The sequence below is a fragment of the Choloepus didactylus genome, chromosome 17, assembly GCF_015220235.1.
Source record: "Choloepus didactylus isolate mChoDid1 chromosome 17, mChoDid1.pri, whole genome shotgun sequence".
In the NCBI taxonomy this organism is placed as follows: Eukaryota; Metazoa; Chordata; class Mammalia; order Pilosa; family Megalonychidae; genus Choloepus; species Choloepus didactylus.
In genome coordinates, this window is record NC_051323.1 from 7,724,849 (window position 1) to 7,750,866 (window position 26,018).

Sequence of the window (26,018 nt, forward strand, 5' to 3'; positions counted from 1 at the left end):
GCTCTCTGGGTCAGTTGTCTTGGTAGGGATTTAAAAGAGGAGACTCAAGAGGGCATGGGATTTTTGGCTCCAAGGGTTCCACAGGGCTTTCTCTATATAATTTTATCATTATATATAATATACACTATTATATACTACTTATTATAAATGCTGCATTTATTTCATGTATAAATATACTGTATTATTTATCTACTTTCAAATGATAGACAGTTTTCTTCACTATAACAAATAACATACAGTATATCCCAAATATCATGATTATATTTATTTATATATACTATATATATTTATTGTATTTATTTATTTATAAGTGGAGTTGTTAATCATGTGATATATGCCTTTAACTTTATCAGATACTGCCAAATCATTTTCCAAAATCTTTATACCAATCTGTACTTCTTCTATAAGTATATAAGTGTAAGGAGGGTATTCCCAGGGGTAGAATTTTAGAAAGCTGGCATGTGAAGTGGGTGTCATTGACAGCAGGTGAATTATTGGATGTGGGAAGCCCTCTGATCCTCCTGAGTCCCACAGTGAGCATCTTCTTTCATTGGCTTTGGTGTGATCATCATCAACTGACAATATGATACCCAGCACACCTGACCAGGCCCAGCTCAGGGCTTTCTTCCTTCAGCCTCTATTATGCCTTGTATCCTCCCTCTTCCACATACCCAACTAGCATTGGGTTCTTTCTCTGCTTCTATTTCATGTGGTTCCAGGTGTCCTAAGCTCCTCAGCAGCAGCTGTCCCTGATGATGGCTTTTGTGATAATGGGAGTGGCTAAATCCCAAAGCCACATGGCCAGTCATAGATGCTTCATTAGGCATCTGCTGTTTAAATGGTGTTTTCTGCAGGGTTCTTCAACTGGCAAAGCTATCTGTACCTCTATAGGAAATGCTCGTTCACTGTCAGATTAGGGAAATGGATTCAGTGCTTGGAATGAGGATTGTACTGTAATTTTCTCTACCCTTCTTTGTCTCCCCCTGCCCCCACCACTTCACTTCATGATCATGCTCCAGAAATCTGGACAATCGGTGCGTTAGTGGCTCTCAATCTTGTTTACACTTTGGAGTCACCTTGGGAGATCTAAGAAAAATAATCATGCCTAAGTCCCATGGCCAGAGATTCTGATTTGTTTGGAATATGGTTTGGATGTTGAGTTTTAAGACTTCCTGGGTGGTTCTAATGGGTACTCAGTGTTGAGAACCCCTTTTCTAGATCTTGAAGTTTCTCCTTCTTCCCTGAATAAGTACTATATTTACCTTTCCCACAATAGCTTATAAAACATTTTGATTTCTCTTACTTTGTTTCTTATAGTGAGGCTTAATATTTCACAGAGACTGCTCCACTTTCTTCAGTAAAATGAGAACATATGCATGTTTGAATTCTGTTTAGTGACATCTCAGTTCTGTACATGTGGTAGATGCTTAATAACTACTCAGTAGGACCGTGTATGGAGATCACGGTGTGATGAGGGCCCCTGGCTGCAGCCAGCCTCCCATTCCAGAAGGAGCTGGGGTCTAGAAGTTCAAGAAGACAAACTGGTTTTGTGAATGTCAACATGAAACATGGGAAAACCACTTTTGACAGTTGGAAACCCATTTAAACTCTCAATCCTTTTATTAAACCTGTTGGAAGACAGCCTAGAGAAACCAAAGCTAGAGATGCTTCCATTTGCTGTCCAGATGTACGAAATAAATAACGGAATTTCAATCAGCTGGAGAAGCTGCCTAGCTTTAACACCTGACAGGATGCTTTTATTTATTTTTACCCCTGGGAAAACTAATTACAGCAAACTATTTCATCAAACTGTCCCGAAGAGTGGTTGCACTTGGCAGTGCCACTCTTTAAATGGAGGGAGTTTACTTAATGAAAAGATATGACCTTAAATGTACTATGTTAAGGCAAAATAAACCAATTGTTTGTGGTCATGAAGGCTGTTGCTATACGAGTTCAAGGGCGAAGGAAATTATAACTGTTTGGAGAACCATTGATTCAATCTTCAAAGGTGTCAGATGGTGAGCATTGGCTTGCTCTCCTCTGTGTGCCTTCAGGTTAAACACATCCCTAGCAGAGAAAGTAGCCTGCTGATATAACCGAGAAGTCAGGATTTAACAAATGATTATGATTACCAAGTCATTATATTGACTTGGTATATTCCTTTTTACTTTCTAGTGTATAAGAATATTCAGAGGGAACTACCTATAATCTCTGAACTGTAATCTTTGATCTTTGATAATGACTTGATCTTTGATAATGACTGTAAAACAATGTGGCCTTTACCTTGTGATTGTAAAACCTGTGACTGGCCCCACTTGTACCCCTTATCCTGTTTTTCAACTTTATAGTCTTATGATCACCAAAGACAGCCTCTAACGTTTATTAATGATGGGACTTGAGTCAGCCCAGAACTAACCCACCCCAAGCCCAAGGCTATCTTGATAGACAGAGCTTGAGCTAACCAAAATGGGGTCACCTGACAGGTGCAGTAGCTTAAACTTGAACCTATAGGTGACACATACCTCATTATAATACTAAAAATCACGCCCATCATCATATTAAAGCCACCGCTTTCATACATACATTCTTTGACTTTGCATGTAATCACTCTGCACAGGCTCAATAATTAGATCATCTCTAAACTTGTCATCTTGAGCCTTGTGCTGTTTATCCTAAAACCTGCCCATCTTCTGATACTATAAAACCTCCAGAGTTACTGAAGTTTGGGGAGACAGATTTTTAGGCTGATAGGCCATCTGATCTCCTCCTTTGCACCTAGCAATAAACTCTTTCTGTCTTTGAAACCATTCTGTCTCAGGAATTGTTCATTTGAGTGCATTGGGCAGAGGACCCACCACTGTTGATCAGAATCACTGAGCATATGTCAACGTTCCCTGGAGACAGTCTGGCCAAAGTGTGGAAGTTTTATAGCACCTGGCATACCTTTGCAGGTATAGCTACTCCAGGAGGGGAGGGAACAGGTTCCCTCCACTGGGACACAAGCACATATGTGTAGACCATCTCCGTGCCTCAGCCACGGTAGACCTGCCGGCCCTGGGGACTGATGCCCACGAGTCAAGGTGACCTTACTCAGGCACTTTCTGTGAGTAATTGTCTATCAGTGCCAGTGTGAGCCATCTTTTACTGGCCACCTCGACACCTGCAAACCATGGAGCGGGATGGGACTCTAGGACTTCTATTCCTGGAGGCAGGCTCTCTGCTGCCCTCCATGTGAAGAGACCCCTTCCCTGGAGGCGGTCACAGGTGTCTCTCTTTTTGACTGACAGTTTGGCCCAGCCAGAGTGCCGACACTTGGGAAATAGTGTCCTACCCCACCTCCCCTCCCCACCTTTTTGTTTTTAAATAAATAATGAAACTGAGTCTCAGATAAGTTAAGTTGCTTTCCCCAAATAACACAGGTTTTTAGTGTCAGAACCAAGAAAAGAATTCATACCAAATTTACTTCTCTTTTCCAAGCTGTCTCCCATTATGGTGACAACAAAACAAAACAAAATTAAAAACAAAATACAGCCTAAAACTTCCTTGGGAATACAGTGCACATGTGAAATTTGTTCTTTTAAGACATGTGAAGGCAGAGATTGGATTAGACCCCTGAACAAAACAGTGAATCAAATGACACAACCCTGCAGTGCAGGTGAGGGAAGGGCTTTGTGGCCTGTGGTTTTCTCCCACTTTGGGGATGAGCTGCAACAATATACTCTTGTGGAAGGAGATATTCTTTCTACTGGATAATAACCTGGCTTCTGTACTTGATTCTACTGTTGGTGTTTCAACAACTGCAACTCCAGTCTCTTCTGGTGACGGTTGCTTCAAAGCGTCTGCCATATTTTGTCACCATCACCAGGCTTTGACTTTATCTCCACCACTTCACATCTGCATTAACATTTTCCCACCAGACTGAATGCTTCATGAGGGCAGAATATTTGTCTATGTCCCATAGAGAACCTATTGCTTAGCACATTCCCAATGCAGGATTGTTTCTCAAAAATATATTGAGTGGAAGAGTGACTTGTGTAGATCACAGTCTAATGTGCTGCCCAAAATTCAACCATCCTATTTTTTAGTATTCAGAACATATATCCTTATTAATTTGTTCTTCGTCATTCAAGTGCAGAGCAATCGGCATTATAGTTCCCACCACAACTGTGTTTCTAATGTCTTCAAATACTTCTGGTATATTCCATTCTATGTATGACAAGGCAATGTTGTCAAAGCATAAGTGTTTTTTGACAGTTATGATTCTGTAAGATTTAGCACTCTTTTGATTGTAACTAATAGACTCCAATGTGAGCATGCAGCAGCAGACCATTCAAGGGGAGGTTTATAAGGAGGCAGGGGCTCCTGTGGAACTCAAAGTCAATGTTTTTGTTTCCTAGGGATGCTGTGACAAAATGCCACAAATGGGTGTCTTTAAGCCACGGCACATGAGGTTAGATGTCCAATATCGAGGTGTCAGCAGGGCCACGCTTCCTCTGAGGTCTTTAGAGAAGAAGCTATTGCAAGCCTTGCTCCTGGCAATCCATGGTGCTCTCTGCCTCAGTTGTCACAGGTTTTCTTCCTTTCTACATCTGTCTGTCCCTGTCCTATTCTCTCCTTCTTTTAAGGACACCAGGGATATTGGGTTAGACCCAATCCTCAGTCAGTTTGTCTGCATCTTAACTAATCACATCTTCAAAGACCCTATTTCCAAATGAGGTCACTTTCATAGGACTGGTGTTAGGACTCGAATTTCCTTTTTGGGGGATGAAATTCAATCCATAACAGGTAGAAATGCAGCAAGGCCTCAGTATGTCCCAGTTTACATATACATGTGCTCGTGGATCTATTTCCTTTAGTTTAACTTGGGTGAATTTTAAGGACTTGCTCAGAAACAACGTATGTAGATTTTCCCTTGTTTTTCTCCATCAAATGGCTTGGACTTTTCTCCTGTCATAAACAGAAGCCTGGGGGATCTGGCCTTCCTGTCAGGGGCTTTGATCTCCATCCTTTGTCTTGCTCATGTTTGGTGAAGCAGCCACTTGGTGGGCTAACCCTTCTGTCTGGCTTGACCTCCAGAGGTCACTGAGCTAGGACAGGTCAAGCCTCACTCAGTGACCTGTTTTTTGCTGCTACTGGCTGACTTTCTGCAAGGTATCATGGTTTCCCAATGATGCTGACTACAGCAGCAAGACAAAAACCCAAGAGTTTGACTCTCACCCATGTCACAACCCACTCCCACCTCTGCTTATCGCTTCCCAGTGTGAGTGTGTGGACTCCCTTTCTCTCCAGACAAAGCCTTGCTCCTGCCACCCTGCTGGCTTTCTGCTCCATTAAGTACCTCATCATTCCAGGCTCTTCTAAGGTTGCATCTTCAAATGCTGCTTTACAACAGAAGATTTTGAGACAGTTATCTACACACACTCTCTATTTTTCTCACCTTCCCTTTACTTTTCAATGCACTCCAATCTGGCTTCTGCATTGAAGGTTCTCTTTTTTTTAAGTGTCTCCAATGACCTCTACATTGCCAAATTCAATGGTCTCTTCTCAGCCCTAAGATTTCCTTGTTCTTGGGAGCATTTGGGACAGCCGACCACTTCTTCCTTGCTTCTTGGAATAGTATCTGCTTTTAGTCTTCATGACATGCTCTCCTGAGTTCCCTCCTACTTCTCCAGCAGGTAGTCTGTCTCCTTTGTCTGTTTCTTCTCTGTCTCAATGCCTAACATTGTTTTTTTGTAGAGCTTAGCTTTGGGGCCTCTTTTCATGTCTCTCACTGTCTTTAAGTATCATCTGTCTGTCTGCAACACTCCAATTTACATCTCTACCCACACTTTCCTGAACCCCAGACTCATATATTTGATACTTGAAATCTCCATCTTGTCTATCTAAAAGGAATTTTAAACTTAAACCACTCCCAAATGTATTGCTCTTTATCCCACATGTACATGTGCAAACTTCTTACATGCGCTCCATCCACTTAATTGCATAATCCAGAAATTTACATACTGGCTCTACTCACCCACCTCTTCAAACCCATTGCTAAGTCCTGTTCATGAATATCAGGGCACATCCTGAGGCTGTCCACTTTTCTCTATCTTCACTATCGTGTTCATAGTCCAAACTGTCATTATCTGTCAATGAAACTGCAGTAGCCATTAATTGACTTCCTTAATCTTCTCATGTCCTCTACTTTGTCAGTTTATAAGTTTACCACACTGTGGTTCAGAATAATCTTTTAAAATTCCCTGTTCAAAACATATTTATGGCACCCTGTGGTAGATAATTTCATGTGTTAACTTGGCAGGTTTATGGCATCAAGTCGTTTGTTTGGCCTGCTTGTTACAGTGAGGATGTTCTGTCAATGGGGTTTGCACTCATAATCAGTTGATTGCATCTACAATCAGTTGATTGCATCTACAACCAACAAAGGAGATTGCCCTCAGCATTGTGGGGAGTCTCCTTATCTAATCAGCTGGAGGTCTTTAAAGCCAGAACTGAGGGTTTCAGATGTCAGAAGAAGAATTTCTGCCTCAACTTCAGCAGTGGCTCTTGCTGGAATTTTCAGCCAGCTAGTTTTCCCTGAGGAATTTAGACTAATGGCTTCAACATCACCTTTATTGGAATTTTCAACTTGCAGCCTGCCATACAGAGTTTGGACAGCTCCATGGTCAGGGGAGTCAATTCTTTATAATTACTTTTAGGACCTTGACTAATACACAACTCCTGCACTTGGGTTAGAAGCCCGAATCGACAGTAGCATTTTTTCAACCTCTGAACTATTGCGATTTCTGTCTGGATGGCTTTTGGGGGCCTTCCTGTGCATTGTAGGATGCTTAGCAGCATCCCTGGCCTCTAACCACTAGATGCCAGGAGCACCCCCTTCCCTAGTAGCAACAAATAAAGATGTCTCCAGACATTGCCACATATCTCCTGGGGGGCAAAATCACCCCTGTTTAAGAACCACTGATCTACAAGAGGACCTATAAGATCCTGAATAATATAACCCTGTCTTCTCTGTAGCTCCCGATTTCCTTCTCCCTGGAATGCGTTGTCATTGTCATTCATATCCTTTCATCTGTAAAAATTCTGCTCAGCTAACAAGGTCTGCCAGAAATGCTACCTCCTTTCTGGATCCTTTCTGAGATTTCCAACCCCCCAAACGCTATCTACCAGCAAAATAAATTGCTCCCTCCCCTCCTCTGTCTTCCTAGAGTCTTCTGTTTATATTCTCAGTAGAGCATTTATCACATGGCATTTGTCACAACTAATTAGTTACATATATGTACATTTTATTATTCACTTGAATATAACACCCGGCATAATATCTGAAACATTTGAGCATAATAAATTTCAATGAATTGAATCATTTTATCATGTGCCCACAAAAAACAGTTGCATCTCACACGCCAATCTTGCCAATCTCTCTCCTCGACTATAGACGCATGTACCGCTTGCTGCACTCCCTTTCAAGTCATCTCTTTTCCTGATGACTCTTTTAATCTACTTCCTCCCCACAAAGATGTTTCAACTACAAGTTTTTCTCTCCCTAACAGCAGTTCTCATAGATAGTTTTCTTGCAAGGTGGAAAAAACTGCCAGAAAACTGGGTGATCCAAGGTCACGGGGTTTGTGCAAGGCAAAACTAGCACTCAAACATGGTCTGAAAACCCTTGTTTCCTACAGATAATCTGTTAGAAAGGACAACTAAGACCAAAACTTGACTTATATTGGCTTATTAAGAAGCATCAAGGGAGAGAGAGAACATGCTTTGCAAGGTCCAATAACGATATAAAAGCAGTGCTTTGAAGTTCTGTAAAACTGTTTGAAGACATTTTCTTTACCTGTCTATCACACAAAGTGCTCTCTGTGGCTGAGGCTCCACTTCTAGAAGTGAGCAGAAGTGTACCTGCTGAAGCGATATGGTTTTCAGGGTCTTGAGAGCATATCTCTATTTTCCAAACTCCTCCCTGCTGATACAAAGACACTGGACATTTCGCTCAGTGCTTTGCTGTGGTCTGTGGCCAAACGGGCATTGTCCCTAATATAACTGCAAAAAAAAAAAATTCCTGTAAGAAGTCTTTGATACATGTTTGCTCAGCAAGAGTGTACATAATATGAAGGAATTGATGGATATATCAGAAGCCCCTTTTGAATGAGGTTCATCAAGATTTATATGAAAATAGGCTTTGGAATGGGGTTTAGAGATAGAGTGATTGTATCTCAAGCCAGAATTTAGAAGAGGGAAAAACAACACAAAGGTGCATGTAATGTCCCAAATATCTCATTAATGCAGGTGAGGGAAGTGTTTTCTCCCTAGGATAGCATATGAGTCCTTGGGGTGCAGGGAGAGTGAGCCAGGGAATGAAAATTCTCATTCATAGTTCTGGCTCAAGCTGCCTTATGCCTAGATATATTAGATTCTATGAAATGTGATTCAGCCAGAAACTTATAACAGTCCCCTGATGAATTGCTGCTGTGGCATTTGTAAACAAGTATCTTTTATGAATATCTTGGAGCCTGGAATGAGAAATTTAATTTTATATTTGTTAAATCATCACACATATAAGAAATGAGTATTAGAAGGCACTCCATTATTTTGATAACATTTCCATACACATTTAGTTTCCTCTTTATTTGTCATAATTAGAAAAGAAATATTATTACTTGCCAGTGGATAGAGTTCACCATATATTTATCACCATGTTGTTATTCTAAACATCTGTATGTATAATTAAAGAGATAAAAAAAATAGGTTGTAGTTCCTCATCTATGAAAAAGATAGAATGAGAGAAATTGTTTTTGGAATTGATGAGATGATGTTTGCTAATGATTTGGAAAATAAATAGGATTAGAAATGAAAATCAGCTACAACCTTCATTCTAATCTTGACCTATTAAATTGTTATAGGGAAATATATGCCAAAATGGGAAGTTTATTTCTTTTGAACTCACAGAAACTTTAAAGTTTACTCATGAGAAAGTAAAAAACAATTAATCCCAGTCACATATGGGCAAATACACACACACACACACACACACACACACACACACGTACACACTTAATCAGAACTACCAGAATTAGGAGTTTGTATATTATTAAAAGAGGTTTTACAGAGAAATAAAATGACTTTTCCAAGATCTCCACTGATCTCTAATCTTTTTATTCTTCCTACTTCCAGGGTTATGCTCACCATCTTAGACTTGTGATGACTGAAGAAGGACTGATTAGAGGAGAGAGAGAGGAAAAGGTAGCTTGAAAGTCCTGGCATAAATAGTGAGGCCTCCACATTCTGCAAAGTTCCTTGTCAAGTCCTCTGGGATCTTTCAGCTGAGATGGAATGAGGCTCAGCAGTCTCTCTGAGCAGGGCATATGATGGGAGGTAGATGAAATTAATCTGAAACTGAGGATTAAAAGCAGTGCTGGACACTGAAGGGCCATAACTCTTCTGAAGTCTCCACCCTACCCTCTAGAGAAGATAGCAAGGGTCACCAAGGCCACCATTTTGGGCAGCCATTTTTTTTTTTTCTGGAGGACCCTTCCGCTCCTCTAAGGATGAAGCTCGCACTCAAAGGAACCATTTATTTTATACAGGCTGTATTTGTATTAGTTTCCTAGGGATGCTGTAAGAAAGTACCACACATGGGGTCACTTAAAACAACAGAAATTTATTTTCTCAGTTTGGAAGCTCGAAGTCCGAAGTCTAGGTGCCAGTGGGAAGGCTCTCAGGGAGAATCATTCCTCACCTTTTCCAGCTTCTTTCTGGTGGCCCCAGCATTCTTTGGTGTGTGGCAACATCACTCCATCCTCAGCCACCATCTTTCCATGGCCTTCCTCTCCGTGTGGCTCTCTGTATCCTCTCTTCCTCCTTTAAGGACACTAGTCATTGGATTTAGGTTCACTCTTATCAGTATGAACTCATCTCACTTCTTATCTAATCACACGTGCAAATTTCCAAATAAGGTCGCAGTCTGAGATTCTTGGTGGAGGGATGTGCTGATTTGAATGCATCATGTCCGCCAAAATACCATTATCTTTGATGTAATCTTGTGTGGGCAGCTTATACAGTGCTCCAGTAATCAAGGCCCTTGCAAAATGGGTGGGGCCATTCCTCCATGGAAATCATCTCATCAGAGTTATCACCTACAGTTGGGTGGGTCACATCTCCATCAAAACGCTCAAAGATTCCAACCTAATCAGCAGTAAAACATCTACCTCACAAGGTTGCATCAAAGAATATGGCTTTTTCTGGGGGACATAATACATTCATACCAGCACATGCACCAAGGATTCCTCAAGGATAGGTAATCCATTCATTTCTCTAACGCTGCAGTTCTCAACTGGAGGTGTGCTTCTGGCTTCCCAGTGTTCTGGTGCCCTCCCACATCTACTAAATTGGCATTTGAGGAGCCTAGTGGATTTTGAGAAAGGTCTAGCTTTAGTTTAGATCACTGCATTTCACTCCAAGACCAAAATTCTTTGTCAGAAAACTGTACTTGGGCTATATTCGTTAGCTCCCAATAGGTTTGCATTTACAAAATTGCACTTTGGCTTTATGTGCTCAGATTGAATGGAGTAGCTGTATGAAACTTGATAACATACAGGAAGTTGGATATTATAGAAATTAGATAGTAAGGATATTGTTTACAACTTCAGGCTCCAGGATAAAAATTTCTCTTAGTTGTCAGAGCTGCAGTTGATGTAGGGAAAGGAAAAGGCAGAGAACTATTTTTTCCTGACATTTTTTTGGACTTTAAATTGTGTAACTAATAATGTTTCCCCCTTTTCTTTGTATTCTATATCCAGCTGTCATTTCAAGCTAAGGCTTAAAGTAACCCAACTTGAACAATTGTGTATATCCTTCTGGTATACTTTTCTGTGTATATCCTTGGATTCTTTTTATTTGTCTGACTACATTTTCCTTTGGTTTTCATTTCTTATTCTGCTTCTATTATTTTGAATTTATTATTGGAAACTGCATAAAATTCCTTTGGGAGTGAAGAAGAACAAAACACAGGCATGCACATAATTGCAGCTGCATTGTTTTTTCATTTTATGAATTTTGTTATTAGACTTTAGGAAGAAATATTATGGAATATTTGTTTGAATATTGAATATGAATATTTGAAAAAGTGTAATTAATGACAGTTGAAGAAACAAATTAAGAGTAATACCTTCATTCAATCTTTCATTAATGGATATTATCAATTATTAACACAATCTAACAAATACAATTATTACACTTCTATGATATTGTGACCATTTTCCTGATCAGTTTTCCCTCATATTATCTAGTTTGCTTTACATAACTGTGTTAGATTATAACTAGCATTATAATTATTACCCTTTTTAAAGTTGAAAGACAAATCTGTCAAAAAGTTTTTTAACATCCATAGAAGTGTTATTCCAAGATATTGGAGGCATTCATAAATCCCTGCTCTGTTCCTGCTGCTGATGATTTAAGATGAATTATCTTTACAAAATTCTTTTTATATTATTTATTAAGTGCATGTAGTGTGAGTGGCATTGAGCCAAAGGCTTTGGCAAATATAGAAAGAATAATGTAGTCCCTGACTTCAAGGTACTTATAACTCAAATTGGAGAGAGAAACATATAAACAGGGGATTTCAAAGAAAGACTAAACAATGAAAGTGGCATAATAAAATATCAGTAAAAAACTAGCAATTATAGGTAGAGAAATTGAAATGATTTTCTTCTATTCTTTGCCTAGCAAATGGGTAAAGATAAAATACAAATCATATTCAAAGTCGGCAAGGGGATGGTGAACTGAACAATATCTTAATATACTTTTGGATTATAATTTTTCTTTAGCAAATATTCTGGAAGACAATTTGTAAATATATATTAAGAGTCTCAAAATGTACATATCTGCCCAGATATCCCTGAAGTGATCAAATGAGAGAGAGGGGGAGCAACTGACAAGATAGGATTTAACAAAAGATTATGAATACTGAATTTTTATATAAATATGTTTTTTTAGTCTTCAGGGTACTAGAATGGCTAGAAGGAAATAACTGACATGGTGGAGCTGCAACATATAACATGCTTCGAAATTTCCTTTATAGCTACTTGTTAAATTATACTGTGAAATTTATCACATTTCTGTATATATATTTCACAATAAGGAAATAACTGAAATGGTGGAACTGTAACCCATAACATTATTTGAAATTTGCTCTATAACTACTTGTTAAATTGTGCTTTGAAAGTTATCACTGTTCTGTGTATGTGTTATATTTCACAATAAAATATGTAAAAAAAAAGCAAATGGCTATTGAAAAATGTTCAAAAAAATGAACATATCCTTTGACCCAATAATTTAGCTTCTATGACTCTAACCTGAGGAAGCAAATGCATAATCAAAGATGTATTTATAAGAATGTTTAAAGGCTAAAATATTTATATACACACATACAATCATAGGAGAAAGACACAAGAAAAATAAATCAAATTGCTGGCAATGCTTATTTTTGAATAAAAATCTTTTATACGTATCAATATATTTAAAAATTTTATAAGACAGAATATCACCTTCATAACAAGAAAAACACAATAAATGTAATTTTAAAGATTCTCATTGGTAAAACCAGTTATATGAAGTTATGTAAGGCCAAATGTCTGGATGTTTGCAAATATCCAGTTAGTCATATTGCATAGAAAATAATTAACCTTGTACATAGGGAGGCCTGGCCTTTGCCCTTGGTTCTTGGGAGGTGATATCCAAGCCCTTGGACTGTCCTGCCTGATAAGATGGTCTTCGTTTCCCTGGGGGCCTTGGGCCACACCAGAGAGTCCAACAATGTGATTTAAGGTGAAGATTTTATGCCACCCTGTATGAGTTTGGACCTTAGAGGGACTGGATACTAATGGTCAGCCATGCAGAATCAGTTTGACCTCCAGAAAGGCTGGAAAATAAAGGTCATCTATGAGGGGAGTCAACCATATCAATGTGACCAAGCCCCAGTAAAAATCAGGGCTCGGGTGAGCTTCCCTGATTGGCAATACTCCACACATATCATCGCAGATAATTTCCAGGAGTTAGGGCTTTCCATGACTCTTCTAGGAGAGGCCTATCAGAAGCTCCATGTGTTGAACTCACCTGGGCTCTGCCGGATGTGACTCTTCTCTTGGCTGATTGTGATCTGCACCTTTTCACTGTATAAAACTGTAACCATGAGTTTAATGACTTTCAATGAATTCCATGAGTCCTTTCAGGAAGTTTTCAAGATTGAGTTGTTCTTAGGGACCCCTACGCTTGTATTATGTGTGAGAAGTGAGGGTGATTGTGGGAACCCCTGAACTTTGTAGTTGGCTTCGCAAGTTGGTGGTTCTCAGTATTCCTGAACTCTGCAAGCATTCCACTTTAACTGCAATTTATGGAAGGAGGAGTGAGAAGAAAGGATGGAATTTGCAGCCGCCAATTCCAAGTGTAGTTAAGCAGTTAAGAAAATAAGGTATTTCAAGGAGAAGTTTTTGCAAGGGCAGCTAATGTGCATCACCTTCTGCGAGATGGAATGGACGTTGATCTGATCCTCTTGCCAGAGTCACTCGAGCTGACACAGCCTGAGCAGGGAAGAGAGGCACTGTATTCTGAATGTGGTTGTCAGGCCACAGCTGCTCCCGCCATCTGTTCTGCCTTTTGATTCATATTGTTTGTCATTTCCCTTGTGCCTTTTTGGTAGGCTGCAGTCCAGTGCTCATTTTTAAGTGACTTCTTTGAGACCAGGGGATTGATTGTCCTAACAGCATGATTCAATTCTATTTTACCTGAAGGGCTTCAGCTTCAGAAGAAGAAATCCAAGTAATACATCAACGACCCATGTGGGGCATTGAAAGTTCAATTCAAGAAGTTAATCAAGTTTTTGTGATCCTTTTGTTCTGATGACCTGTTTAGGTAACTTGAAGATGCTAGAGGGGATATGTTTGACTTGAAAGTGAATCAAATTAGAATGTAGATGGCACTGGAGGATAGGGTCATGGTTTAGGTGGTACAAAGGCCTCAAGTGACTGCTGAGAAATGGCTTTTTGTTGTTAAATCAGTCAGCTATTGCGGTTGTGACTCATTTTCTATCCACCTAGAGGTTTCTTTGGTAGTTTTTTTGTCTTTACAGAGCACCAAAGAACATAAAGAAGTTAAAAAAAAATCAACTGCATTCATTCTCATTAATTTGTTCAAACACCTGGGCACCTACTGTGATCCTGGTTCAACATGAGGTTGGAGCTGCGGAGATGAGTGAGGGACACTCCTTCCTTGAAGGAGCAAACAGAACCAAATATGGATTGGTCCCTTTGCTGGACAAAACACATAGTGTCAGGAGGCTCAGCAACTGTCCCACTGAGCCAATGGCTGTGAAGACTCAATAGAGGAAAGGTAGCGAAGGATTGATTCTAATAGGAGGGCATGTAAATGGAAAGGAAAGGTGAGGAACTTAGAAGGGAACCAAGGAATTTTAGAATCGAAAACTACAATAAATAAATAAACTAGCCACCCCCTTGCTTTTAGGTCATCTAAAGGGTGGTTTATTTTTCACTTCTGGAGATTTCTATGGAAGGTGTCTTGACACATTTCTGTAACAGCCTATTTAGTTGTCCCATTTCTCCCTATGACAAAACATTCCTTTCCATGTCCAACCCATCCTCTGTTGTTTTAATTCAAGACCACTTCCTCCTGTTTGATAATAGCAACATCTGCAAACCTTCAGTGCATTTTGCATTCATGACCTTATTTAACTCTTATGACAAGCCTGGGAGGCTAGTGTTTTAGTATCCTCATGTGTAGATGAGGTCATTTGGACTCAGACAATTAAGAAAATTGTGAAAAACCACTAAGCAATACGGGGGCATGTGCCAGTTTGAATGCATTATGTCCCCCAGAAAAAGCTATATTCTTTGATGCAATCTTGTGGGGCAGACATATTAGTGGGGATTAAATTGGAATGTTTGGATTAGGTTGTTTGCATGGAAATGTGCCCCACCCAACTGTAGGTGATAACTGATGAGATATTTCCATGGAGGCGTGGCCCCACCCATTCAAGGTGGGCCTTGATTAGTGGAGCTGTATAAATGGGCTGACAAACAGAAGGAACTCAGTGCAGGTGCAGCTGTGAGTGACATTTTGAAGAGGAGCCACAGCCAAGAGGGACACTGAAGAAAGCACAGGAGCTGCAGATGAGAGACAGTTTGGAGATAGCCATTGAAAGCAGACTCTTGCTCCAGAGAAGCTAAGAGAGGACAAATACCCCAAGAGCAACTAAGAGTGACATTTTTGAGGAACTGCAGCCTAGAGAGGAACGTCCTGGGAGAAAGCCATTTTGAACCCAGAACTTTGGAGCAGAAGCCAGCCATGTGCCTTCCCAGCTAACCGAGGTTTTCCGGATGCCTCTGGCCATCTTCCAGTGAAGATACCTGATTGCTGATGTGTTACCTTGGACAGTTTATGGCCTTAAGACTGTAACCGTGTAACCAAATAAACCCCCTTTTATAAAAGCCAATCCATTTCTGGTGTTTTGCATTCCGGCAGCATTAGCAAACTAGAACAGGGCACTTCTAGTTTAGACTGGTCTGACTCAAGAGCCATGGTCTAATGCACAGATTAGTTTGAGGATATGAGAAAAAACTCTGGTGTTATTGGTGCCAGTTGCCAAATATTTCTGGTTCTCTAGAAGTCTTTCAAGAAACTGGAAGGATTGCATTTCCTGACTCCCTGTGGTGCCATGGGGGCTCAAAACTAATTTATCCCATGAGTCAGGAGTACAAAGTAATTGTTGGTGTGAGATTCTCTGGAGTTTCTCTCATTAGGTTAAAAGCCGGCAACATTCAAGATGGTGACCATGGTGGTAATTCACTTAGCCTGGGTTGCTGAGTGACGGTAAAGCACATGGCCATGCTGACCCATGAAAGCAAGGAGAAAAAACAACAAAACTCTTTGTTTTAATCCATGAGATTTTAGAAACTGTTGCCATTTTTTAAATTAGCCTGTCCCAACCAATGCAAATTCTAATCTCTTGCGCTTCTGGAAAAGACGATACTCTGTGCAAGTGTGCCTCTTTTCTCATCTGTTCTCTCTGGGCTCTGGGGTCATGACTGAAATTTGCACCTAGGTTCACTCAGGATTTGCTCCTCTGAGCTTTATCACAACCATAAATAGATAATTTGGAAGTGGCTATATCCATATCATAAAATGAACTTTACACATTTATTGAAAAGTTAAGGTGCATGTTTAATTCAAGGACAACCCAGTGGTTATTATGGAAATATCTCTTTGATTGGATTGGAGCAGTGGTGAGTCTGCTCCTCTCTGTGTGAAATTTGAAACTACAAAATCATCACTGTGATTTTTTTCCCCGTGGGACACTTTCTTAGAAAGTCTGTTGTTCAATGTCAAAGGCCAATAATGTTCTAAGGCAGGATTCCCAAATCTGGGTATAGTTAGATTCATCTGGAGAGTCTATTTTATTTATTTACCTGGAGGTGGCAAGGCTGCTTCATTAGGCAGAATTTCACTGGTGGGACCCATATCATGCACAATTTTGAGCAATGTGCCACCATCCACCTGAAATGCACTGCAGAAACATGTGGCAGCCCCCACACAGTTCCCAAATCCCACTCCTAGGTAACATTATACACATTCTGCCCACTTGGGCACCGTGCTAATATCTTTGCCATCGTCTGGTTCTTTGAACCCTAGCTAAAGTTTCCTGGTGACAGAATTCCATACTATGCTGTTACCTGAATCGCTAAATGGAGTCTGTTCACCACTGTCCTTGAATCTTCTTTCCTTTTTCAGTTAAGTATTCTCAGCCCTAGTTATTTATTCATTAATAAACAATGGCTCATCTAGCATTAAATGGCAATCAGAAACAAAAGTCATGAGGATTTATGAATCCTTATTTTTCTCTTTTTCTTTAGGAATTCTCTACATAACAGAGTGGTGCTGAAGTCTGCTATCAGGCTGTGCATATTTGTGAGTTTGTAACAGTCATAAGAGATATAGAATGGGGAGGGGAAGGAAATATTTTCTCATGATCACCTGTAGCTGGTGAGCCAAATTAGCTCAGTTTGGGCCTCTCTTACTCACACACTCACTCGTTCTTATTCTGCTTCACTTTGCTCTTCCTATGGAAATCATTTCTTCATTTTCACAGAACAAAACAAATAATCATAAAGGCACTCCCAGAGACAATGTGAGTGTGTGTGGGAAACTTCACAGAAGATTCAAAGGCAAAGAGGAGGAGGGGTTTGACATAACAGAAAAGTAAGCAACTACAAGTTTAATGCCAGGGTATTTTCCATAGCACAAGCTTCGAGATTCTTCATGTTGCTTTACCCTCCCTCCCTTCTTTTCCTCATCTGTCTTCTTTTGTTACTGCCCTCTCTCAGGATCCCATTCCTTTCCATGCAGATCTTTACACACTGCATCTGTGGCCTTAGAACCCAAAAGGTCAAATCCTCAGGCTCTACCTTTCTATTCCCAATAGGTTTACTGAGGTATTCTTCTAAAAAGATACAATTCCCTCCTTAACAGATGAGACCAGTTCATCTGTTACATACAGCCCTCCCTAGACTTATAATGCACAAAATTGCAAAGAAAATCTGAAGCTAATTTTCGTCAACCTGAATCTCAGGAAGAGAAGCCAAACACTGCTCACACTGGAAGGGTATATATACTTAAAAGGGAGCAGTAAGTACAAGAAAACAAGAACCAAGTGATAAGAAATAAAGAGAAGCAAATCAAGGCATAACATCACAAAAACATTAACCTCATTCTCTTAATAAATGAAGAATGATACCACCCTAGCAATTTTAAACAAAGCAATATAAACCCTAAGATACACATATGTTTTTATCAAATACCTAACTATTCTTTTGCAGTTTGTTCTCACTCCAATATGAGGCACGAATCCAGATCAGAAAGCTGAACCTGATGACTTTCTTTGATGTGGTGCTTTCTCAGTTAGAGCTTTCTCTTTCAGCTTATGTCATACATTGCCGAGCTTGGCTGCAATGCACACTTGCAATGCAGAGGAAGAAGGAGCATGGACCTGAAAGGATCTGACCCAGCTATGTAGACGTGATGAGAGAATGCAGTGACCTTCCATAATCTTGGCAGCTGTGAATATTAGGGAGGTCCAGTGTAGCAGCTGGGGCTTGGCCACTGTAAGAGCAGATGAATGACAGTACTTGTGATGGTTAGATTCAGGCATCAATTTGGCCAGGTGATGGTGCCCAAGTGTCTGGGCAAGCAAGCACTGGCCTAACTGCCATTGCAAGGACTTGTGTGGCTGGTTAATAAAATAGAAGGCTGGTTTATTAAATCATCAGTCAATTGGCTGCATCTGTGACTGATTACATCAATGAAGGGAGTGTCTCTCTCAATGAGAGAATTCAATTAGCTGGATTTAATCCAATCAGTTGAAGACTTGTAAAGGAGAAAGAGAGAGGACCTTCACTTCTTCTTTGGCTAGCCCATGAGGTGTTTCCTGAGGAGTTCATCCAACACCTTCATCAGAGTTGCCAGTTCACTGCCTGCCCTATGGAATTTGGACTCGTGCATCCCCACAGTTGTGTGAGACATTTTTATAAAATCTTATATTTGCAGATATCTCTTGTTGGTTCTGTTTCCCTAGAGAACCCTAACTAATTCAGTACCCAATGTCAGTCAGATGGCAGTGTAGATCCATTCAGAGAAGGAGAAAACTAGCAAGTGGGAATAGGAAGTGGGCTCCAACCTTTCCCTCTGCAAGATTTAGATAAGGTGTGAGCCTCTCAGCTGTGTGTGATAGGTTCCCATTCCATAAGTTGGAAAAGCAAAAGTCAGGAGAAGGAGCAGAAACCCAGCAGAGTGGATGCTAAGTGAAGACTGTTATTCATCAGTTATGGATGCCCTGAGCCTAATTCCTAGGAACATCATATATGGGACATCACCTACCTAGTCTGAACCTGCTCAGGAATGGGGAAGGACAGGGCTTCCAGGTGGAGTGCTCCAGCTGGGGAAGGCAAGAGGTGATAGCATCCAGAACTTATTCAAGACACAGTTGTTGACTGTCCTCTCCATTATTTTTTCACTAAATCAGAGTTCTATGTCTCTCCAGCTTTCTCTTAGCAAGAAGACTGCATTCACCAGGTGCACTCATATTTTGGCTCTGGAAGTTCACCTGGTCCATATTTAGATTCTCTTAACTTCTATCAATTCTTCAGCTGGTTCTTATTCTGCAGGCCCTCTTCAAACCCCTATAATTTGACTAATGCTATTCCATCTGCTTGGATGTTTTCCCTTATTCCTCTTCTTTTCCTCCTCTTCCTCCTCCTCCTTCTCCTTTTCTTTCTTCCTCTTCTTCAACTCTGAGTCATTCTCCAAACTCAGCTCAGGCATTATTTCCTGCTAGAAGCCTACTCAGAGCCCCTCAGATTTGGGGAGCTGCTCCTTCTTTGTATCCGTGAACATCCTATGTATACTCTCTCTTAACACATATTACATTATAATAAAATTGTTCTTATTACATTCTTGTCCTCACCATTAGGTTTTAAACTCCAGGGTGGGGGATTGTTCGTCTTGGGGCCCTCTGTCCCTAGCACAGTGCCTGGGATTCGATACAATTGTGCTTAGTGAATATTTGTTGAATCTAATGAACTACATGGTTAGAAAGAAATATTTTGTTAGGAAATTGAAAAGTTATGCTTTGAATGTCTGCACACACACAATTTTTAAGAAATAATAATTCTTCCTGGTTTTTATAAGAATGATACATTTTCATTTAAAAATTAAAGAATAGAAGAAAATATGAAGAATGAAAAAATAATAGCGCAAATTCCATGAGCTAGAAAAATCTAAGGTTAATAATATTAGGGAATGTTATACTAAAATCTCTGTATGCCTATACCCAGATAGATGGAAATCATCTTGTAAAAATGGGATATTATGTATTATTTCAAATAAAATATTCAAATTTAATTTTATTTGCATTTATCAGAAGAAAAAAGAAAGTAAAAGGAAACATGAAGGAATTACTGAATTTTGAATTTGTTTCTCTGCACAAGACACACTCATCTTTAAAAGTAGCCTGTAAGTTGAAGACAGAAAGATTAGAAGGGATATTAAAAGTTTTGGATCATTGTGATATTTCTGATTATGGGTTTCAATTTTATATAGTTATATGCTCCTTGCCTTGATCGGAAAGGAAAGTGATGCTACTACATGTCTTCTGACATTTTCTCCTCCCACTTCTGAATTGCTAGTCATGTGATAACTTTTATTATATTAAGCACTGTAATGTTTCTATACATTTGAAATTTAAAACATTAACCAAGAAGTATCTTGGGGCCAATTCCTCTGTATTAGCTATTTTTTTAAAAAATCATATGTTCTTTCATTCTAGAGGTCCAATGTTTTCTATATTTCTGAGAAAAAGTATTTTCTATTATATATCTGAATACTTATACTATTTGATGGATTCTTGATCTTAAGACCTCAATTATTCTCATTTGGATAATTTCTATTCTCCTTAATTACTATCTTCTCTCTAATTTATTTAATATTTATTCTTTTTCCTCTGCGTTCATTGTGTGAAAATACATCTATTCAGGACATGTTTTTCTGGAAGGACACATCTCTCTGGTTCTCTGTGTCAATACCTGAGCACCATAGAGGCTGGGGTGGAGGTGGGACAACTTATGAGAATTATACGTCAAGGGAACGTAAACTACTAGTTAGTTAATCATGCTAGCTACTAGCTAGTTTTCAGGTAGCAGACCCAACAGGGAATCCCAACACAAACTTGATTTACTTAACTTTGCAGAGACTTCATTTCTTTATTTTTAATGTGGAGTTAATAACACATGATTTATTGTGTTATTGTCAGGCCCCAAAAGGTGAAAATGATGTGCCTGGTACATGGTAGGTGCTCAGTATATTTAAAAAAAAAAAACAGCCTGAGCAGGTTGGAGCAGCAAAGCAGCATGATTTACATTCACACCAGACAATAACCTGATTTTGCAAAAAACAAATTTTGTTTCTTTTTCTTTAATTTTTAGTTTTATGTTAACCTTAAGGGTTAGTTCAGTAAGAAGTGGTAAAATCTGGTGAATTTGGTGGTGATCTAAGTGACTAACTTAGATCAGCTGTGGCTGGTTAATGACTGAAAGAGGATAAAGAATAGATCCTAAAAGGTCCACATTTGTCCTAGGACAGCTGCATAAATTGATAAAATGGATATGAAAGCGTTTCATAAAATGGGAAGTCCAATAGAAATATTTGCATTCACTCTCTTTTATTTTGAGAGGTGTCATGAATAGTGAAAAGAAAAAAGAATTAAGTTTGTATCTGAAGAGCAAGAGGGAGCACTGTCAGGTAATTTTGTAAATAATCCCAAACAAATACCATTTTGAAGCTTGACAGGGCAATACGGACTTGGCTCTGGGTGTCCTCTCCTGGTGGCCAGGAAGCCCACATTGCAGAGAGCCCATCCCCGATGCCGGTCAGACCTGAGGTGAAATCCTCCATCGTCCAGCTAGAGGGCTTGCACCAAGGAAATATACCTTCTGAGTCTTACCTCAACAGTAACATCTTAAAATGGATGGGTGGATTAGGCAAGATAACAGTCCCTCACAGAATGCCTGGGTTTTCAAACGAGCAGCAGGTGGTCTTATGGTGAGTGGGAAAGCAACGCCATCACCGTGCTTCTTGGAGAATTCCAGTTTCAGAGGATTCCAGTTTCAGGCTCCTTAGTGAAGGCTGAGGAGGCAAGGTGTCTGTGGACCATGTCAGGCTGGCATATACACCCACAACTTTCCCTGCTCACACCTGTTTCCTTAAGTGGCAGTTCCTGTGGCCTTCCCACGTTACATCTATCTGCATTCTACTTTATCTGAAGCCACCTCGTTTCACAGTTTAAACTCAGCAGCTCCTCAGAGTACGTCCAGGTGGTGCCCCGTTGTCTTCTGCCTTGAAAATCTGCCTGAACGTGCATCCTCCAAGGGGGGTTGGGGTGGGAGGGGTAGGGGCTGTCTCTGCAGTCAGCGATTTCATTTTACAGCTCTGTCCTCAAGCATTTCTTTGTTTCTGTGCAACTAGGTTTTAAAAATGGTCCTGTGCCCAGTTTACATGTCTTCATAAAAATATCATGTCCTAAATAGTGAGCGTGTGAATGCCAAACCCTGTATGCAACTACATGGCAACCTGTTCCCTAATGAATCAAAGCACCTTTATACCATTTAAATATGTTAAAATACCAATTTCCTGGTCATTCAAGGGTAAGCGAAAATTCCAACCATTTATTTTCATTATTATTTAAATCTGCCACTCAACTTGTGTTTTTGAAATAACAGACATGTTATTTGTACATTGGCCTCTTTTAAAAGAGAGAATCATCCATCACCTAACCCACTTAATATGGGAAAGAACAAGTGAAATGTATGAATTTGAAAAGAGAATAGAATTGTGGTGCTAGGACATATTAAACATGGCAAGAATTATGCAGTAAGATGCTGGAGAGCTGAAATATTCCAAATGTTTTTCCTCTGGGATACCACTGAACCTCATTTTTTTGGGTTTAGAATTCAATCAAAATGGGAAGATGTTAATGAAATCTCTTAATGCCAAAAGGAATGGAATTGTATTGGAGCCACTAGAAGGGAAATTGGTAAGTAATTACACAATATGAAGACATTATGGACATGGTCTTTGATATTCAATCAAAATTATTCTCCTTGGTGGCTATTAACAGTTCCTTATAGTTTTCTCAATTTTTTCTCATGTCCCAAAGAAAGAGGTAGATCAGTTGACGAGTGCTTTACACCCATAATGATATTAAAAAAATGACATTTTATAGTTCTTCTAAAGATACCATATTTGGATGTTTAAATGAAAGGATAAACCTTCATCTCCCAGAACTCCTCAAACCAATGATAAAGTCATGAAAAGCAGGGTTCTTTCTTCTGGCATGGCTGATTTCTTCAGGGGGAGCTACCCCTGTCCAAGGGGTTGGATTAATTTATATTGCACTCACTTTTATTCTCTATATTGCAAGTTCCAGAATATACTTCCTGTAAGCTAATTGCCTGATTTGCCAGGGAATCTAACTGGGGCTGTTTGCCACTGTGTATTTGCACCACTGCATATCCCACCCGATTCCTTTTTTCACTTTTTATAAACATGAAATCATGCTAGGAGTTTAATGAGCAGAAAATACTATAAAGCCCATAAAACAAATATTAAGTGTCTGAATTGCAAATGGATATTGACAATGTTCCCATAACCTCAGGCTGTTTGTTTTCTTCTCTCATGTGTAATCCATTTACTCCCTCCCTTCTCAGGGCTTGGAAAGTTAAGTTTTTTGTCTGAGCCCACATAGTGTCTGGATTCATAAACTATTTTCTAACGGTTTGGGGGTTTTCTCATGTCCTGGTAGTGTTCAGTCTTCTCTAAACTTAGCTCAGAGGCACAGGAAAACAAGCATTTTCAGATTCACATTAGCAGAATATTTTTCTCCGCAGCTAGAATTTAGGATCTTTTTCCCACATTAACTTCTCCTCTAGAGTGCCCCACCTATTAATAAATACCTCAAAAGTCAGTCCTCTACCCACTTCCACCAGAGCCATGCAGGGGAGCTTTATGTAATTTCAAATCTCTGGGTCCCTTCCTATAGATCTGCTGAACCAGAGTTTTAGGGAGTGGGCCAGGGAATTTAAATAGTTCAAAACTCGCCAGGTGATGCCTTTACACTTTGGGATGTGAAGACAGCCACAATAAATGGCACCATTAGCCTCCCAATTGCTCACGCCAAAATTCTGGCAGCAATCTGGATAACCTTAGGTCTCTTACCCTCCCTTCTTTTAATCAATAACCTAATTTACAAATTCCCCTCTTAGGGGTGTCGTGATTAGAAGAGATATAGTCTGAGGAAGTGATTTATAACCTGATTAGGTAGGACATCGAGGCATAAAATTAATTAACTCCTGTGTGCAATTTACACTCTTCCCGCAAAACTTACAGACAAATACTTCACCAGGAATAAGATGGCAAGTGGTTGAACAAGCCCCTCCTTGGCTTTCCAGCTCCCCTTGCTTATTATTTCGCCCTTACCACTCCGAATCTCAAAGAAGATGCTGTAACGTTCCTTAATTTCTGCTCTTGCTCAAAAGGCACTGTGTGTTCCTCTTTAGTACATTAAGGACCAGAGTCTGAAAGCATGTGTTCTGCTTGCAGGTGTCAGAAACTAATTTTCCAGAAGCTTAAAACAACCCATGAAGTTTTATTTTTGTGACAGAATAAGACAGAATGGAAATTTGAGGCTGATTTTTCCTATAATTGTGTCTTATGTCACCATTTGCTTGAACTGCTTCCTGATGACGCCTTTTGTAACAACTGTTGTTATAGCTAATGCTCCAGAGTATATTACTTTGCTTCTCTATGATCTGTCTCTGCTACTTAAAACCCTTAGTTCAACATTATATGTTAGTTTTCTTATAAATGTTCACATTCATTTATAATTTCTTAAAATTAATGTTTGTTTCTGATTATCATGTAATACCTAATGGATATAAGTTTGAAAAAAAGAAAGTGTCAAGACAAAAAGGAAATCAACTATAATTCTACAAAATACATATCTCTACATAAAACCAAGTTTAAGAAGGATTCTAAAAACTCTAAGCATTTGCTAAGTAGGGAGAGTGGCAGTAAATGTCTATTAAGTACAGACTTTGTGCTAGGCATGTGCTAATAGCTGACCATTTTGTAGAGAATAAGTCAGATATAGATGCTATAGACTCTTTTGTGGAACATGCACTCCAGATTTTTTTAATTTAATTTAATTTAGTTTAGTTTAGTTTTGTTTTGTTTTCGCAGAAGTTGCTGGAGATATCCTATTAAGTGAAATGATATTCTATACCAACCCAATTCATGCGTTCAACAAGCATTTAATAAGTGTATTTTAGTCCACGTAAATTACACTAGCTGCTTTAAGACACCTCCCAAAATCCTAGTGGCTTGATCCAATAATATTTCATGTTGTTTCATGTTTCAATCTGGTGAAGTTGAGCTCCTCTCGAGGTGGTACCTCAGGGATTCTGGTACTTTCTGTTTTGCCATGCTGCCATTTTCAGGGAAGACCTTCACGGAGAGTGTGGACCATCACGTGGGGTTGTCCTAGGGCCAGAGCTGGAGGTGGCATGAATCCTGTATGCTCACATTCCTTTGGACAGAACTTTGTCACACGGTCCCCATGCACTGCAGCAAGGGTCCCAGGAAGAAGAAAGCGAAACAGGAATCTGTGAGCACATAACTTTGACTATCCCAGAGTTCAGCCAATGTCCACTTCAGTAGTTTTCCACATACAGAACATTCCCTGTTCCCATCCTCTCCCGACGGAAGACAACTCCAAATCCCATCCAGTCAAGATCCAGTATTTCTGGGTAATGTGCAGTCCTGCCACATTGGTTGGTGCCTCTTCTAGCCTGATGGTGTGCAGAGTAAAGACACAGTTGTCTGCTTTCCTTGTACCATGTACAGGGCTCACACTCCAGGTCCTGATCTGCAGCAATCTAAAATCCCACTCTCTAGACACTGGGAAGTTTCCCACACTAGGGATGGGAGAAGGAAACATATCCCCTAGAACTCTCTGAAAACAATTTCCACAAGAAATGGAAGCAAAATTTTAAAGACACCAACAGTATCCAGCTCATATGGGTTGTTGGAAAGGGATGCTTCATTTGGCATATCCACAGCAGTGTCTGCCACATGCTAATCACTCATTTAACGTGGGTGACGATATCAGTTACATACTTTTGGCTGCAGGTAATAAAAGAATAACTCAAACTGACTTTAAAAATTAGGAAATCAGTATCTCATATACCTGGAAATCAGATGGAATGTGGACTTCAAAGCTGGGTTCCTGAAGGGTCCCATGTTCTTTACTTCTCTTTGCTCTGTTGGGTGCATCCTCATCTGGAGACCCCCAGCAGCAGTAGGGGAGCATATCTTCTTGATCACATGTTGTAGGTAAAAAGCAA